The 16,397-nt window shown below is 41.6% G+C and overlaps 1 protein-coding gene and 1 long non-coding RNA gene across 2 annotated transcripts in view; one reads left to right on the plus strand and one right to left on the minus strand.

Moving 5' to 3' along the window:
- The window catches only part of LOC113028107 (uncharacterized), a 460,838-nt gene extending 452,906 nt beyond the window's left edge, over positions 1–7,932 (plus strand). The window contains exon 4 of the long non-coding RNA XR_013910896.1: positions 7,311–7,932. This is a non-coding gene — a long non-coding RNA (uncharacterized LOC113028107). The remainder of the gene's footprint in view (positions 1–7,310) is intronic.
- The window catches only part of scn4aa (sodium channel, voltage-gated, type IV, alpha, a), a 33,250-nt gene extending 19,961 nt beyond the window's left edge, over positions 1–13,289 (minus strand). The window contains exon 1 of the mRNA XM_026178172.2: positions 12,482–13,289. The gene's annotated coding sequence lies outside the window, so the exon portion shown is untranslated. The remainder of the gene's footprint in view (positions 1–12,481) is intronic.
- Between the last annotated feature and the right edge of the window lie 3,108 nt (positions 13,290–16,397).

The following is a 16,397-nucleotide window of genomic DNA, read 5'->3' on the forward strand; positions in this document are numbered from 1 at the left end:
TCTGCCTCCTACTTTACAAACATGTTATACATGTTATAAATGTAATAACCTTAAAAAAAAGATTTATGAACACTTGTTGCAACTTTACGATAACCTTCAAAATGATGGTTTACAAACCAATTATGGACCAAATACACCAGTAAACATTAGGAGTTGTTGTACATTTGCTGATACACTCAGTGCCAAATGTAACTCAAATAACTCATTATAACCAAGGCATGCAGAACACCACCTCCAAACACATAGCATATCAAACCTTCAAGCAGATGGGCTACAGTGGTGGCACTCCTGTCAGCTAAGAACAGAAAACTTAAGGCTATAATTCACACACAAAAAAACTGCATAATAAAAGACTGGAAATATGATGCCTGGTCTAAGCATTCTTGATTTGTGCTGCAATGGACATGAAAGCATGGATCCATCCTGGCTTGTATCAATGATTCAGGCTGGTGGTGGTGGTGGTGTAATAGTGTGGGGGATATTTTCTTGGTCCACTTTGGGCCCTTCAATGGCAGGAAAGCATTGTTTAAAGTATTGTTGCTGTCTAAGTCCAATCTTTTACAGCAACAGTAAATGGATGGACTGGTACTTATATAGCAGCTTTCTTCTCAGAATAAGACCTCAAGGAGTTTTGTATTACGTGCCTCATTCACCCATTAGTACACAGTGCTTTTATCTACACCTAAGCACTTTTACCTAACATTCACTCACTCACAAGCCAATGGATGCAACTCAGGGATCAGAGGGGATCAATCCACCAACCTTCTAATTGGTAGATAAACAACTCTTCCACCTGAGCCCTAGCCACAGTTGCCCCAGCTGTTTGCCCACCCTCTGATGCCTACTTACAGCAGGAGAGTGTGCCATGTCACAGAGCTCAAATCATTTCAAACTAGTTTCTTGAACATGACAATGAGTTCTAAAAAGCGTCCTCAGTCTCTAGATCTCAATCCAACAGAGCACCTTTGGGATATGGTGAAACAGGAGATTCATTCATGCATGAGTAGCCAACAAATCTGCAACAACTGTGTGATGTGGTTGCCTCAATTTGGACCACAATCACTGAGAAAGGTTTTCAGCATGCCTTTGGATCCATGGCATAAAGAACTGAGGTGGTTCTGAAGGCAAAAAGAGGATTCAACCCAGAACTAGCAAAGGTATATCTAGGCTGTGTACATTTTACTGACAAAGATAGGAAATGGCTGGACCTTTGCAAAAGCACATAAACCTATGATGATCTGAAGCCAAATGTAAACACACCCTGCATTTCTCTACATATGTCCTAAATACAAAGAATTAATTATAGGTCTTAGTTGCTCTAATGTGTGTCCAAACACCTCACCATCTCTCATTTCTGCCTTCTACCTTCTGCTTTACATCTTCAGCCCAGCACTGCCCCCTCACCTCACCCTCCTCGCCCACCACTGCACCACAAGCAGTTAAAAGTGACCATATGGTAGCAAAATGATTAGACAGACTTAGGACAGGGTCCTGGACTTTCCCACCACTCTAAAGATACCGTGACATTAGTTGTCTACATCGGATTACTTATTACCTTAGCAGGCGCTTCACATCAGGTCCAAGCAGCATTTTCTTACATCCTTTGATGTGTTTAGCAGCCAGAGGAGATCACTTTTGTCTGCAGGAGCTAAAGTTAGCTCCCACTGTGCTGGACATGATCATTTATTAAATCAAATATATGTCTCTATATGACTAATGAATAAGACGAATAACATCAGCATCCTACAGAATAAATAAACATTTCCCCTTAGGAATTTGCCCAAGAACAACAATATTAATATACAGTTATATGCTAATTTCAAGGAGGAAAACAAAGCATAACTGGAGCCTTAAACTGAAAAGAATAATTAATACAATCTAAGAAACACACTGTCTACAAGTCAAGTACCAAAAGTTTGGATTTTCTTAAATAAGGCTGCACAAGAAGGAAGTACATAACACCAAATCACCAAAACAGGCAACAAAGACTGTACAAAGAAAAAGGTTCTTGAGTTCACATACATAAGTCAACATGATGGCATAAACAGACTGATGCACTGATCAAAGACGTGAACGTGCAGTTATACTTGCTCGAACCACTTCACTCGAACATAAAATTCTGCATTCACACACATGTGAAGACACGCACACGCTCGCACAGATACGGTGGCTGCCCAGCTGCTACAGGCAATCAAGACGGAGCGTCATGTTACAGAAGCCCGATGACTCTGCTCATTCCTTCCTGGCTGAGTCTTTGCCCTGTGCCTTACATCCCTCCGATAAACAGGACAGCATGCCAACTTATCTTACCACGCTTCTTCTCTTTACCTTCTATTAAACCCAAGGCCCCCAAATATACAGTAAGCTTCCACGTCTGCACCCTTACCAAACCCACCCACTATTCCGCCACATGGCATTTGAGACTCTCGTTCTTTCATTCAGTCATTACCATCTTTACCCTATCACTCATCAAACTCATTACCCTATCACCATCTTTTCTCCTAATCACAACAAAACACAAACCAGACTAACTCTGTGGTCCCCTGAAATAATACCAATAAATTGGTCTGCATGTCCTTTATTTATGACCATTCACCTATAAAACAGGCTATTTCAGTTGGGCAGATCTGCACCTACCCAGTAATCCCTTCACACCCCCTTCTTAGCGCCAGTTTCCTCTCTCATCATCCCGTTTCAAAACCCCCATTTTGGACCCCGAGGGCCTCGCTGCTCGCGACCCTAAAATACACATCGTGAGATTGGATGTGTTTCTACGTGGCTTATGGGGGAAATTTCCTGATGGCGTTACATCACTCCATAACTGCTGAAGCCAGCAAATGTCCTTTAAAGAAAAAAAAAAAAGAGCTAGGTCCTTCAGTATCAAAAAAAAAGTCTTCATGAGTTGGTTGTTCCCTCATAAGTTAGGTAAGTAATACGTTTCGTCACCATTTTTTTAAACTGCAAATATCAGTGTGTGTTTCCCCACAGGAAAGAGCCAGCACTGAAAGAGCCTGCGATATTCTGTGTCAGCCAAAGGAGATTCTTGATATCTTACTCCTCAATAAACCATTTACAAACCGTAAATAAAATCCTGTCTAATTTTGAGTATAAGCACCAAGAAAGCATTTGGTTCACTGTTTTAAATAATCAGGTCCTGTACTTAAGTAAAAGTAATAATCTAAAATCACTTAGTTTTCAGTAGGTCTTTAACATCAAAGTTGCTGCAGTAAAATAAGCCCCAGAACGAGGAGCCGTCTTGATAACTGTCCAAATGTTTTAATTGGTGGTTACTAATAGAAGGTTTGGTTACCTTCTGAGGGCAACCTGATAAGTAAAAGAGGTCTTGAGATGATTAATTAGAGACAGAAGCCATACAGACATTTGAAACACTTTTTTTCTTTTTTGTTTTGAAAAATACTGGAGACATTTTGAGTCAAACAAATATTGAAATGGTTGGGACAGTGTGTAAAATGTAATTTTTTCACATTTTATTCAGTGTAGCAAATTGAAAACACGACATCTTTAAAAAATACACATGTAGTTGGACTTTTCTACAAGGAAGCTGTTCTGTTTGAATAGGTACAGTACAGAGTTTAACATTATTTTGCTGAAATATGCAAGGCCTTCCCTGAAGAAGACTGCGTATGTTGCTCTAAAATATCTTTCAGAATTGATGGTGCCTTTCCAGATGTGCAAGCTGCCAGTTCCACAAACACCCCCATACTGTCAGAGATGCAGGCTTTAGGATACAGAGCTGATAAGAAGCCGAATGTTTCCTCTGCTCTTTAGTCCAGAGGACATGGTATCCATGTTTTCCAAAAAGAATTTCAAGTTTTGATTTGTCAAAACCCTTGACCATCGTCTATTTTCACTTCTGAAAAACAGTCTCTCTATATTTTATACTCAGTCATGTTACTGACCCATTGCCAGTTAACCTAATTAGTTGCCAAATGTTCCTCCAGCAGCTTCTTTTTACCACCACTTATTTTTCCTGTCTTTTGTTGCCCCCATTGCAACTTTTTTGAGATGTGTTGCTGTCATTAAATTTGTTTTCATGAAACAGAAAAATGTCTCAATATAAACATTTGAGACATTTATCCTATGTTCTATTGTGAATATTGGTTCCTGAGATTTGCAAATCATTACATTTTACAAAGGCTCCTCACATGGACTCATAATTCAGAAGCCCTCTACAGAAAAGGGCAGAGCAGGCTGTACCTGCTGTGGAGACTCAGGTCGTTTGGAGTGGAGGGCCCACTCCTGAAGACCTTCTATGACTCTGTGGTGGCCTCAGCTATCTTTTACGGTTTGGTCTGCTGGGGTGGCAGCATCTCTGCTGGGGACAGGAAGAGACTGAACAGGCTGATCAGAAGGGCCAGCTCTGTTCTAGGATGCCCTCTGGACCCAGTGGAGGTGGTGAGTGACAGGAGAATGGTGGCTAAGCTGTCATCCCTGTTGGACAACATCTCCCACCCCATGCAGGAAACTCTGACAGCACTGAGCAGCTCCTTCAGTGGCTGCAGCACCCATGGTGTGGGACGGAGAGATTTCGCAGGTCTTTCCTCCCCACTGCTGTCAGACTCCACAACAAAGACTCCAAACACACACATCCACACAGATGCAATAACACTAAGTGCAATACTCTTTTCTAACATGGTTGTATTTTTACTCAGTAGTATATAGAATTTGTATTCTATTTTTATCCTATTGTGTATTTTATTCTATTTTATTCTACTGTATATAGTATTTTATTTTATTCTGTACAGTTGTGTACTGTATTTATTCTTATTATATTCTAATTTTTGCTACATAACTTTTGCACTGTCCACTTCCTGCTGTGACACAACAAATTTCCCACGTGTGGGACTAATAAAGGTTATCTTATCTTACATTTTGGGAACTGGTGTTGTTGGACTATTGACATGTTTTGTGAGGTTTTGGTTTAATTGAAAAAAAAAAAAAAGACCCGGGGTAGCGGTCATGTCCGGTTAGGGGCTCTGTTGGCTCTCAGGTGACTGTTTCCTCGCGGCTGCGTGCAGCGGGGCTAGGGGAGGGTCTGTGCTGACGGACGTGGGTTACTGACCTGGTAGCCTGACTGCCCCTGGGTGGGTTCGGGATGGGCGTGAGGTTCTGGGGGCGCTCCGTCTCTGGGCTGGGGCCCGGGCCGGGCCTCGGGGGCTTGGGTCCTGGTTGGTGTGTTGCCGGGGCTGTGGGCGGGTGGGTGCATGGGGGCCCACCCCTGGAGCAGGATGCCGCCGGTGCATCGAGCCACCTGGGGGGCTCTTCAACTGGTGGGGGAGATTGTCACATCTTGCAGGAGCTTTCCTCTCCTCGGGAGCTCTCTCTGCAGGAGGGGGAGATACAGGAGAGGTGGAGGAAGATCTCAGCCTGGGTGTTTATTGTCTTATGTAGTCTGGAAGATGAGTGGATGGTGGGGTGGGTGCAGTTTTTTCTGTGGTGGGGTTGGGTGGACTGTCCCGGGCTCTGTGGGGCCGGGAGGCGCTGCTGCACTGGGCCCCGGTCTGGATGGGCCTGGGCCCCCTTTCCCTGGCGGGTCGCGGAGTATGGGGGTGCCTACTGGGGTCAGCGGGGGAGCTGGCCCCAGGGAGGGGTCACCTGCCCCTCCCTTCCTTCCCTCCCCATCTCCAGCTGCCTCCCTCTTCCCGCTCCACCACAACCACCCACACATGCAGGACCTTGGAGTAGGGGTATGTCACCAGGGTGCAGAGGAGGCTACCCCCCCGTCCCCTTCTGGCTGCCTCTGCCTCAATTTTATCCCACAACTTAGACATTCACATTACTCTCACTCTCATTACACATACATATAGGATCTTGGGGGTGGGCACAATACACGGAATCCAAAGTACCATCAGGGTGTACACCCCACCCCTGGCGTCGTTGCCCACCTCTCAATTTTAAATACACGTAGACATTGAGGGCTAGCAGGAGGGACCATGTGTTTACCTGCTGCTCTCTGGCAGGTAGCTCCATGCCCTCCTGGGTTTTAAATGCACCTTAGAACACACATGCATCAACACTACAATGAGCGGGTGGAGGGAGGTTTGGAGTCTTCTCTCACCCCCGTTCTCTGCGACCTGCTGGAGCGGGGGGGCTAGGAGGAGGAGTTGGCCGTCCGACTGCGGTCTGGAGTGTGGGGCCTCCCTGCTGCTGCGGAGTCGGGGCGGTCTGCCTCCCCCCACCGCAGGGAAAAGGGTAATACCACCTGGGTCTGGGTGCAGTTCCCCCTCCAGGGGCAAGGGTACCTAGACCCGGTTTGTAGAGTACGCTTGGGGAGTGTGATCATGTGTACAGCGTCTCTTTATGTCTGTCTCCACGTTGGTTGAGTGTGGAGTAAGTGCATATGAGAGCATGAGGGTGGGAATGGATGTTTGTATATGTGTGTGCCTGTATTTCTGTGTCTATATGTCAGGTTGGGTGTCAGGCGCCACCTCTCTGGGGACATCTCAGGCCCTCCAAGGTTTGGAGGCCTATCTCCCCCTACCACCACTTCCCCTGCCAGTGGCGGACTCCCTCAGACATCGGTGCGTTGGTGGTTCTTTGTGTCTGGGGGTGGGCGTCCAGGTACACACCGGCTCACTCCTTGACGGCCGCTTATCGGGGCCTGGAGCCTGGGGCTCGCTCGGGCCACTTCGGAGGTGGGGTGCCCCCGGCCTCTCGGCCTGGGGCTCGGTCACTCAGGCACGGCTGGCTGCCGGCGGAGCTCACGGGCGCGTCACTGCAACTCCCCCTGGCTTCTGCTCCGCGGCTGCTGAGTGAGCCCTCATCTGGGACTCTCCTCAGCTCTTTCTGGGACAGTGGCGCAGCTGCCCCTCTGTTGGTCTTCCTTGGTCTCTTGTGTTCTGGGGGCCTCTGGATGTCTGGAGTTTTGATCTCCTCCATACCTGCTTCATGCCCTGGAGGACGGGGCTGTGGCCCCCCCACACCCTCTAGCAGATCATTACATGAAGGAACCTTTTAAAAAAACAAGCGCGTCCATGCTCACAGGTGTACACACGGGTGATCACACCCACAAACTACACCCTTTTTGGCTCCTACCTCAAAGCACACTGTGTTCTGTTGATCTTATGTGCTGCACAATAATGTTTAATATTTAGTATTTACTGTCATATTCCCATATATCATTGTGATGTTGTTTATTCTATTACTCTTGTTCTCTTCTGCTTGTTTTCTTTTTTCTTTCTCAGCAGGTGATCCAGGTGATTGATATTTGTATTTTTTATTTCTTTTTTTTTTTCTGCTCATTCTGTTGGTTTTTGTTTTTTGCCCTTCTCCCCCGTCCCTCTTCTCAGCTGTTTCTCTTCCCCTCTTTCTTTCTCCCCTTCTTTCCCCCAGTCAAGTCTGTCCCGTATTCAGTAAGTGAAAATAAAATAAACAATAAAAGGTGAATCAAATGGACCATTACGGCAAGGCTGGGATGGTCAATTTGGTAAAGTAAATCCGTTGGGCATCTTTCTTTGCCTTTAGACAACAATTCTGATGGCAAAAGAGCCAAACGGGACAGGCAAAAAAAAAAAAAAAAAAAAGAGTGGAGAGTAAAAGGGGATTTATTGAAATGCATTCTTGAAAGTATTAGCTATTAAAATTGACCAGAGTAAAAACCTAGTATGGTATTTGTAAAAAATAAAAATAAAAAAAAAGGAAGAAGAAGAAGAAAGAAATAAAATTAATCCAATAGAATATAAAGTACAATCTCGCCTTTAAAATATAGTTGCATTAATATTTATCATACTTTATAAGTTCTTTATTATTTCATTAAGTATAGTTCTTGAAAGGTCCTTTCCTCCACTGGTTTTATCTTGAGAGTAAAACTTAAGACACATCATCACGGCCATGCCTCCATGCTGTCAGACACAGTTGGAAACAGAGGAGGGAATGTCGGATTTCAGAAGCCTTCCCCGACAGTAATATATATATCACCTTGCATGTCAGTGGACACCGTGTGACCTGAGACATTCCAGCTGAGGATATAGACGGGGTAATGTAGATACCTCTTCGTTACATTATATGGCTGGGGAATGCAATTGCCAATATTCGCCTCTGGAAACCAACTCAGCTGGCTTTTGGCTTTTATCACAAGGGCAGGTTGAGTTCAGATGGTGATACAGAGTGTGCTGTATACTCAGAGACAGTAAATACATTTCATTTAACCACCATTAACCCTCTCAGGCTCAAATTAAACCTTTTGTTGCTAATGCACAACCAAGTCCTGCAGTGGTACTTCTGAGTAAAAAAAACTCATAAAATATGTATGTGGGGTAATCAGGTTGTTAGTTTTTAACTTCCAAATCGGCAATGCCTGCCTTGAGAGGGTTAATCAAACACCAAATCCTCAAGTTGCTAACATAATCAGAAGAGCAATGAGATCTTGAGGGGAAAAAAATGTCACATCAAACAAGCATGACAGCAGCTTGGAGTTCAAAGACAAATCTTGTGGTCACACAGCAGACATCTCAGTCCCTTCAATGCACATAATTGAGTGCTGTGTAATTATAAATGACAGCACCACAGAGCAAACAAGGACCTTTATTCACACATCCTTTGGCATTTGCCATCCTCCTGTTCCCTTTTTTCTCACGGGGTCAACTTACAACACTGTAGTTTGCTCTCACATTGTCATCCACCAATTACCCATATATTTCATACTCTCACAGGAAGCCACACTAACAGAAACTGCACCTGTTGCTTCTCCCTGTGGTGTTACTGTATGCTACTACCATAGGCATAGATTTCAGGGGGGATGCAAGGTATAGAAATGTTTAAGAAGCACTACAAAGGGGAAAAAGTGCAACAGCATTACTCAGAGATAAATGCCTCCTATATTGTTCAGTCTTTATTCTTCAGTAATGGGTCTAAGCATGCTACACCCTCAACCTCTAGGTGACTTCTTTCAATCACAGGTTGCTTACTGGAAGCCAGCCTGTTTCCAAACAATCACAACTCGACTTGGACTAAATGCAATCACTCTGGGCAGATTGGCAAATAACTGCCATCTAATTTGTAAAGACAGCTTGCCAACATATAGCTCAATGAATCTTAGTCAGTCTGTGCCAATGAGCACAACTTGTCTGCACTGCATCTCTTTGCAATGGTAGACTTAACTGATTGCCACCTGGTTAATGCACTGGCTACATAGACGAGAGTGGTATCAAATCTGGTCCCTGTCTACAAAGTAACTCTTTCAGATGAAATTAGATCACAAGTTCAATGCACATGGTCACAGTACTTTTAGCCATGCTAAGGTCTACAGTCTATTTTCCCTTGTGTGACTGTAGCATTAAATAAGTTTATATTTGTAATCATCAACCGGTACCAAGATTTTTACTTTTCCTTTACAAGAAGTTATTTCCAATACAAGTTGATGTAGAAAAGGCAGAAACAAGTGCAAATTGGCCCAAATACCACATCTAAAGTGGCTCTCGCAATGCTCAAACCAAACCAAAGTGCATGGATACCAACAGACAAATCATAGCAGGGGCGTAATTTCCAGGGGGTGTAGGGGGGTTATGGACCCCCCCCCCCCCCCCCAAAAAAAAAAAAAAATAATCAGACCCAACCAATATAACCCCCCAATAAAGTTATGAATTATTTTGCATAAATAGGCTGTTCATTTTCTTTACTCATTTCAGTTATTACCAGCAAAATAGTTGCATATTTAATCATCTGGGAATTTACCCAGATTCATTTATTTATTTAGACAGAGATCTTGAATAGCTATAGATTTTTAATCCAGACTTTCATTAAAGAAAACTGCCTAATAATGTGCTTCTGGCTGACTACAGCGACTGCTTACATAAATGTTTGAGCTCCTGGAGGGTGACGACTTCAAAACATCATGATACTAATAGAATATGAGATTTCAAGTGGGGAAAGTCAGCCTTAGAGCTAACGCAGATGTCACGGTCTGGAGTCTGTGGATTCCGTGTTTATGTTTTAAGTTGATTAATATTCTGTGGTTTTGTTTATTTTGGGTTGTTTGTGATTATTCCCAGTGTCTAGTGTTCTCTGTGCTCTTGTCTAATTACCCCAGCTGTTTCTCCCTCCTTTTTCTCATTCCCTGATTGTTTCTGTGTGTATATAAGCCCTGTGTTTTTACCTGCTTTTTGATGGTTTGTTTGTGTTTTGCCCTGTCTCCATGTGTTGCCATTTAAAGGGTTCAAGTTTGCTTTTGTTAGTTTTTTCCAGTTTAGGTTCTGCACTTGCCATCATCACTGCTATTTGTACCGTCACTGTCAAAATAATGCTCACTCACATCAGAGGCTGTGCCTGCATCTTGGGTCCTAATTTCCACACTCCACACAGCCTGCCATCGCAGCTGTGACAGCAGGAGATCACCACTGAAGCAAGCTTGTTTTAAAAAGAGTTACAGTTATTTCCATCATTACGGATGATTCGTTTGTGTATTTTATTTTTGTATGTATTAATTTATTTATTTTTGTCACGCAGGATTACTCAAAATCTTATTGATGGCACTGCATGATTCTATCTGATTGTGGATATAGAAAGTTTCTGATGGATTTTTTTTTTTTATCATAAGGTGATAAGGCAAATTTAGACATTTCATATCACCTCACCTTACAGCAACACATGAAAATGAAATAAGAAAAACTGTGAGACATCATTTTGACGCCACAAAGGAAATATCACAAAAAAATCCAGAGATAGAGGCGCAATTCATGCATTGTGAAGAGGGAATTCTCAGCATTGGTGGTGGTATGAAAGCTCTCTTCCTGTAAAATTGTCCTCTGGTCTGATACAACTTTCTAAACAGATTTCTGTGGTCTCAAACTGACCCATTTGGCCTTTGCACTCAGTGAGCGGAAATCTGAGTAGATTACATGTGGAAGTGATATGGAGAATATTCCATCCAGCTTGTGTGGGACCAGGGGGAGCTATTATCATAACCATAACACCAACAGAGACCTTAAAAAACAGACATCTATATGAGGGGCTGCCAATGTTTGAACCATCTCACTAAATAATATTTCAAAGACAAACAATATTTTAAAGACAAATACACTGCATCAGGTAGCTGAATAAATTAGATCATGTTTTTTAGAAAAAATCTTTACTTATCTTTAACCTTATTTCACCTTTTGAATACTGTGGAAAATACAGAGCCCCGGCCAGGCAGTCACATGGTCTTACTTGGTGAAAGTAACTCAAAACCGACACCTTCTGCATCCAAGAACATCTGATACAAGACACACAAACACACTCCTGGAGAAGAAGCCAACAGATCTCTCCATAAAATTTCCATTTTGTGCATATGAAAAAACACACATATGTATTTACACCAGATATGTCAGGTCACAAGTAAGAAGGTTAGGGAAGAATGCAGAACAGAAACTACAACTTTGTATTTTTAAATTTAAATATGAACTAAAATTGTGAAAATAAAATTTAAAAATGTTTAAAAATGCCCCCTGAGGTCCCAACCCATGTTGGAAGTTGCACTGATCCTACTGCTTGGCCTCCACTGTGTAAGTCCAGCTGTTACATAAGATCTGCAGGTGCATTGTTGGCAGCCTCTAACAGGAACACCAGCCTCCGGGTTTTTGACGCCGCTTTGCCTGCATGGAGCCAGGCTGTATGCATAGTCCTGGACCTCTGATTTTGGCAGCATGGATTAATGGAAACGGCTGGGTAGGAGCATCCACAGCATCACAGGATCTTGCCCATCTGCTATGAAGACATGAGCTAAAAATACAACTCTGTCTCTGCAAGAGGAAGCGTAGTGGGGGTTTTGAGAAGGTTGCAGTGTCCACACTGGACATTACAGCTACGTGCCACATGGGAGTTTCACCTCGCAGGTGTAGAAACGGCCCTGTTGTGATGTTCACATACGCTTTCCCTGCGTTACTATTGCATAACATTTGCAATGAAATAATTTGTCACAGCTTATGTATGCACACAAACAACCACATGCTTCCTCATAAACATATTTAATAAGCTTTTGTGAAGCCATAAATCTGTCTGGCTCAATTACAGTGTATTTCTGGAACAAATCCAAAGCCTCTCTTATCAAAAAGCTTTTCATTTATTTATTTTTTTGATTGGCGCGGAAGTACGCAGTACCCAGCCACAGAAAACTGTGAAGGTTTCACCCCAGTCCAAATAAGAAGAGCATAAAATCAAGTGATTCTAAAGAATAGCTTAACTGCCCTCATCTTAAAATCTGGAAGATACCAAACTTGTCCGTTTAATTTCAAGTAAGGGAGCAAATATAGCAAACTCACAACCAATGAAGACACCAAACAGCGCCAAATAATCATCAAACCCCTCCCGAAACTGCAGCCAGACAGGCAACTTTTTCCGAGTCTTAACTTAATGCAGGAGCCACCTCCAGGCTCATGGAAGGCAACAGAATACAGGTGGTGCGTTACCTTGCACGGGAACAGAAATATTTCCACAGAATCCAAGAAAATAGAAAAATAAAACAGTGTCTTCTTTCAAGTCTTACACTGAGAACGCAATTCTTCTCCTTCCAGCGCGGGGCTGCAAGGCGGCTGTTGCTGGCGCAGTGTGGCGTCCTGCAGTGAAACCGGAGGAGTCGCTGCAGGTAAAATCAGACCTTTGACACTTCGGTACCGGAATCACGTCCCGTTCCCACACCGCTGGTCGCTCCTGAGCGCATTTCCCAGAGTGAGACTCGATTACTATTATTTTGTGGCAGAGAGAAGAAAAGAACCGCGGCAGCGCTGATGAACGGAGCGCACGACGGTTTCTTCTCCCCAGCACGGACCCATGAGCGCATGATTCCTCTCACTTAAAAGTTTTGGAGCATAATCTGTTGAGCATTATAAAAATAAGGAACTGAGAGCTGAAGTAGTTTTGGGTTTTGCCAGAATGTGAAAAATCTGCACATTAAGACCTTCTGGTGACATAATACGTTTGCATCAGCACTTCGGAGAGTGCTGATATAAACACAGAGGAGTTAAACATAGCCTGAAAACAGGACTGCAGGTGTTTGGTTGAATTTAATGAAAAGAAAAGAAAAGAAAAAAAAAACCTTAAAATCTCAGCTCTGTTCACCAATAAAATATTTAAATCAGAGGTGTTAAACTTATTGTATTTCAGTATTCTTGTGTGTTTGTAATCCATTTATCTGATTTCAGAAATAAACTTGAGCATACTTTGCAGGTTCGTACACGAGAAAAACAAATGTACAGTTTGAAAATCTGGATTAATTTTTTTTTCCAGATGTTTATGAGCCTAAATAATAAACATCTATATTAAAACTTTCTCTTACAATAACTGTTTCCACTGTGAGCTATTATGTCAGCTGTGTGGCTGATACCATCCTTACAGACTGGAGCCAATAGAAATATATTGCATCAATAAGTGGGATGTGAGGATAATGGATGAAACTCCTGTGTGAACTCATAGTGGGACACCTTCCCCTTGTTATCAGGCCATTCTGATGTCAACCGTTCGGTATTTAACAATGTGCATCAGTTTTGACCACTTTTGATAATTTACTGCCATTACAAAGAAGCACGAGGGTTATAAATCAAACTGCTGCTCTGAGTAAATTGGCAGTTTGGTTTACCATTCTGTATGTCCAACTTCTCTCCAAAACACACTTTTTAAAGACATTCAGTGAATGGACCCACTCGATGGCCCCAATTTAATGTTTGAAAGAATATTTGAACGAATAAAACATACTTATAGATTTAAGGTTCCCACCTAAGTATCTAAAACACATGTCTTTGCACCCCAATAAAAGACAGGAAAGAAGTAAAAGACTTACTACGGACTACCACCGATTTTAGTGTTTTTCTTTTTAAAAAAAATTAAAATGTGTATTATGCTGATGTTAAAAATTTATGTATGAAAAGTATCAAATGTTTACTAAATGTGCTTCCCCCACATCTATGACTCAAATTAAACCTGCATCTGCAGTTTAATGACAATAATATTAATACGAGGATGTCACCTCTTATCAAATTTATGGAGGGTCACATTATACAAACAACACACTTGGTTTAAAAATCATCCGCATATGCAGTCAGAGGGCCTGATTGTGAAAGTCCCTCATGTCGATGTGAAGGCTATATTTGGCTGAAAGGTGTGTAGTATGATTATACAAGGAAAATGATACCTGCGATTACAAATGTTAACTGGGTGTCATTGGTTTCTTGGAAATGGAGCCTGCTACAAATTTCCCACCTTCTCCTCTCCCTCAGGCCAGCTTACTGTCTCAGTTTCAGAACACAGTGAGCAGCATATAAAATAAAATAATCCTAAATGATTAAATAGATCTGGCTTAAAAGTTTGATCAGTGATTCAGGTAGTATTTTGTTTGTCAATTATACAACTTAAGGCCTTGAATCCTTGACTACTAATAAATGAAAAAATGAAGAAGTACACATTTTAAAAAAGAATAATTACCATGAATATTTCACAGTATTATTTTTGGTTTGTGGTGAAATGAGCAGGATACTTTATGACCCAGATAACAACACCTCATATTCCAAATGTGACAAAACATCTCATATCTCATGTCTGGCCAGCATGACTTGGACTTGAGGTTGAATGGAGACAGTCCAGCAATTTTATGGCATGTTCATTAAAACTGAGTCTAAAGGGGACACTTTCCAGAGTGAACAGCCAGGTGGCCCTGCGTCATGTCCTGTTGGGAGTTTTATGTTTTGTACTCATTTTTTCCCCTTTCCATTTAAGTTTTACTTCCACTCACTAGTAAGGTTTAGTCTATAACAATTACCTGGCTAAGTTTAGATGATAAAACGGTTTTGTCTGGGTTACATACTAAACATAACTTAGTATTAATTGACACCTTGGGTATGAGATTGGTAGATCCAGTTAATGATGGAGTCATCTTCAGGCAGCATTGCACCCCCTGTGTGTGCTGCAAAATTACCATCTATTTCCCCCCATGCAATAAAAGATCCTAAAAATTAGAGTGAACTGAACTTTCTCAAACACTGAGCAACAGTGAACTTCAAATTGTGGTGGTTTGGATTTATAATATCTCCTTTGATTTTCTTAATACTTTCCTCCTGACAACCACTGCATGGTACCAAAAACCCACTATAGTGGGTTTCCTATAAGAAAAGCTAACATTTTTAACAATGAAACTGAAATACACAAACCCATTTTGCAAAATAAAACTAAAACAAACAGAAGGGAAATTTAAAGGACAGAAATCCTTTATATTCTATACAAATTAAAACCATGGCCGTTTGACTGAGAAGCATAACTGAACATGATTTCTATCGCTGCAACCATTCAGTTCACATACAGATCCAACCTTTCTGCTGTGAGGTAACACTGCCCCTGTGTGTTACTTTACAAACACTTTACTTAGAACCCTGAAATTTAGTATTTTAATTTTGTTTAGTTTGGAAGTGACCAAATCAGCAATAACAGGAGCAATAAGAAAAGTAATGCAGAAACAAAAAAAACAAAAAAATCACAAAAACACAACCATTATTCTTTTAGGATAAACCTAAACTCTATAAACTAAGGAAGCAAAAAAAAACAAAAAAAAAAAACAAAGCCCACATACCACAACAGCTATAGTTTCATTTCTCTGCAGATTTCATTTCTCGAAACTCACAAAGTGGCTTTGCTGCCTTGCACAGCTGTGCGTTGCAGACAAAAGCGTTTTATTATGGTTGCAAAATGGGAAGTGTCTTTATTTAAATAATTATTAAAGGCAAAGCTGTTTGTACCAAAATAGGAACCAGCAGGGTTATTCCATGAAACATTATGATCAGAGTCACTAAAACAAGAATGCTTTTAAATAAAGCATTCACTAAATTAAACTCCTGGAAACCTTTACATATATAGCATTATATGTTTAAAAAAAAAGCCTCTCATGTTCAGTCCTCTGCACTGGGTCTGGTGTTCAGAGGGAGCTCTTCAGCCAAGAGAGAAAGGTCTGACTTCTCTCTTCTTGCAATGTTACTTCATGTTACTGGTCTGAGAAGCCATTTGAATTATCATAAAGGTACCTGAGTCACATTCTTAGATCACCATACAGAATTCAAAATGTTTGTCTGTATTTTGTCTGAGTGAAATGCATAGATAAATGCAATTGGATTTATCTTTGCATTGCAACTGCAACTGCAGCTCAAATTTCAATGTCTGAAATGTGCAGATATACATCTAAGTAGCTAAGTTTTAGTTTGCTGCACATTATCAGAAATATAATGTACTTATTAAATGCTCGTTAATGTCACAGTTATATATAATGTTTTCAGGACATTTCATGTTTCTTGATGTATATGGCTTCATCTTGATATTTAAATTTTTTTCTTTTGAATTGTTATTTATGAATAATTGAGTTTAGTCACCAAAGTGTTTTCTAATTGCAAATTACAGGATTACAGTGAACAGTGACAGGAAAGTCA

This window comes from Astatotilapia calliptera, chromosome 8 (assembly GCF_964374335.1).
Source record: "Astatotilapia calliptera chromosome 8, fAstCal68.1, whole genome shotgun sequence".
Taxonomy (NCBI): domain Eukaryota; kingdom Metazoa; phylum Chordata; class Actinopteri; order Cichliformes; family Cichlidae; genus Astatotilapia; species Astatotilapia calliptera.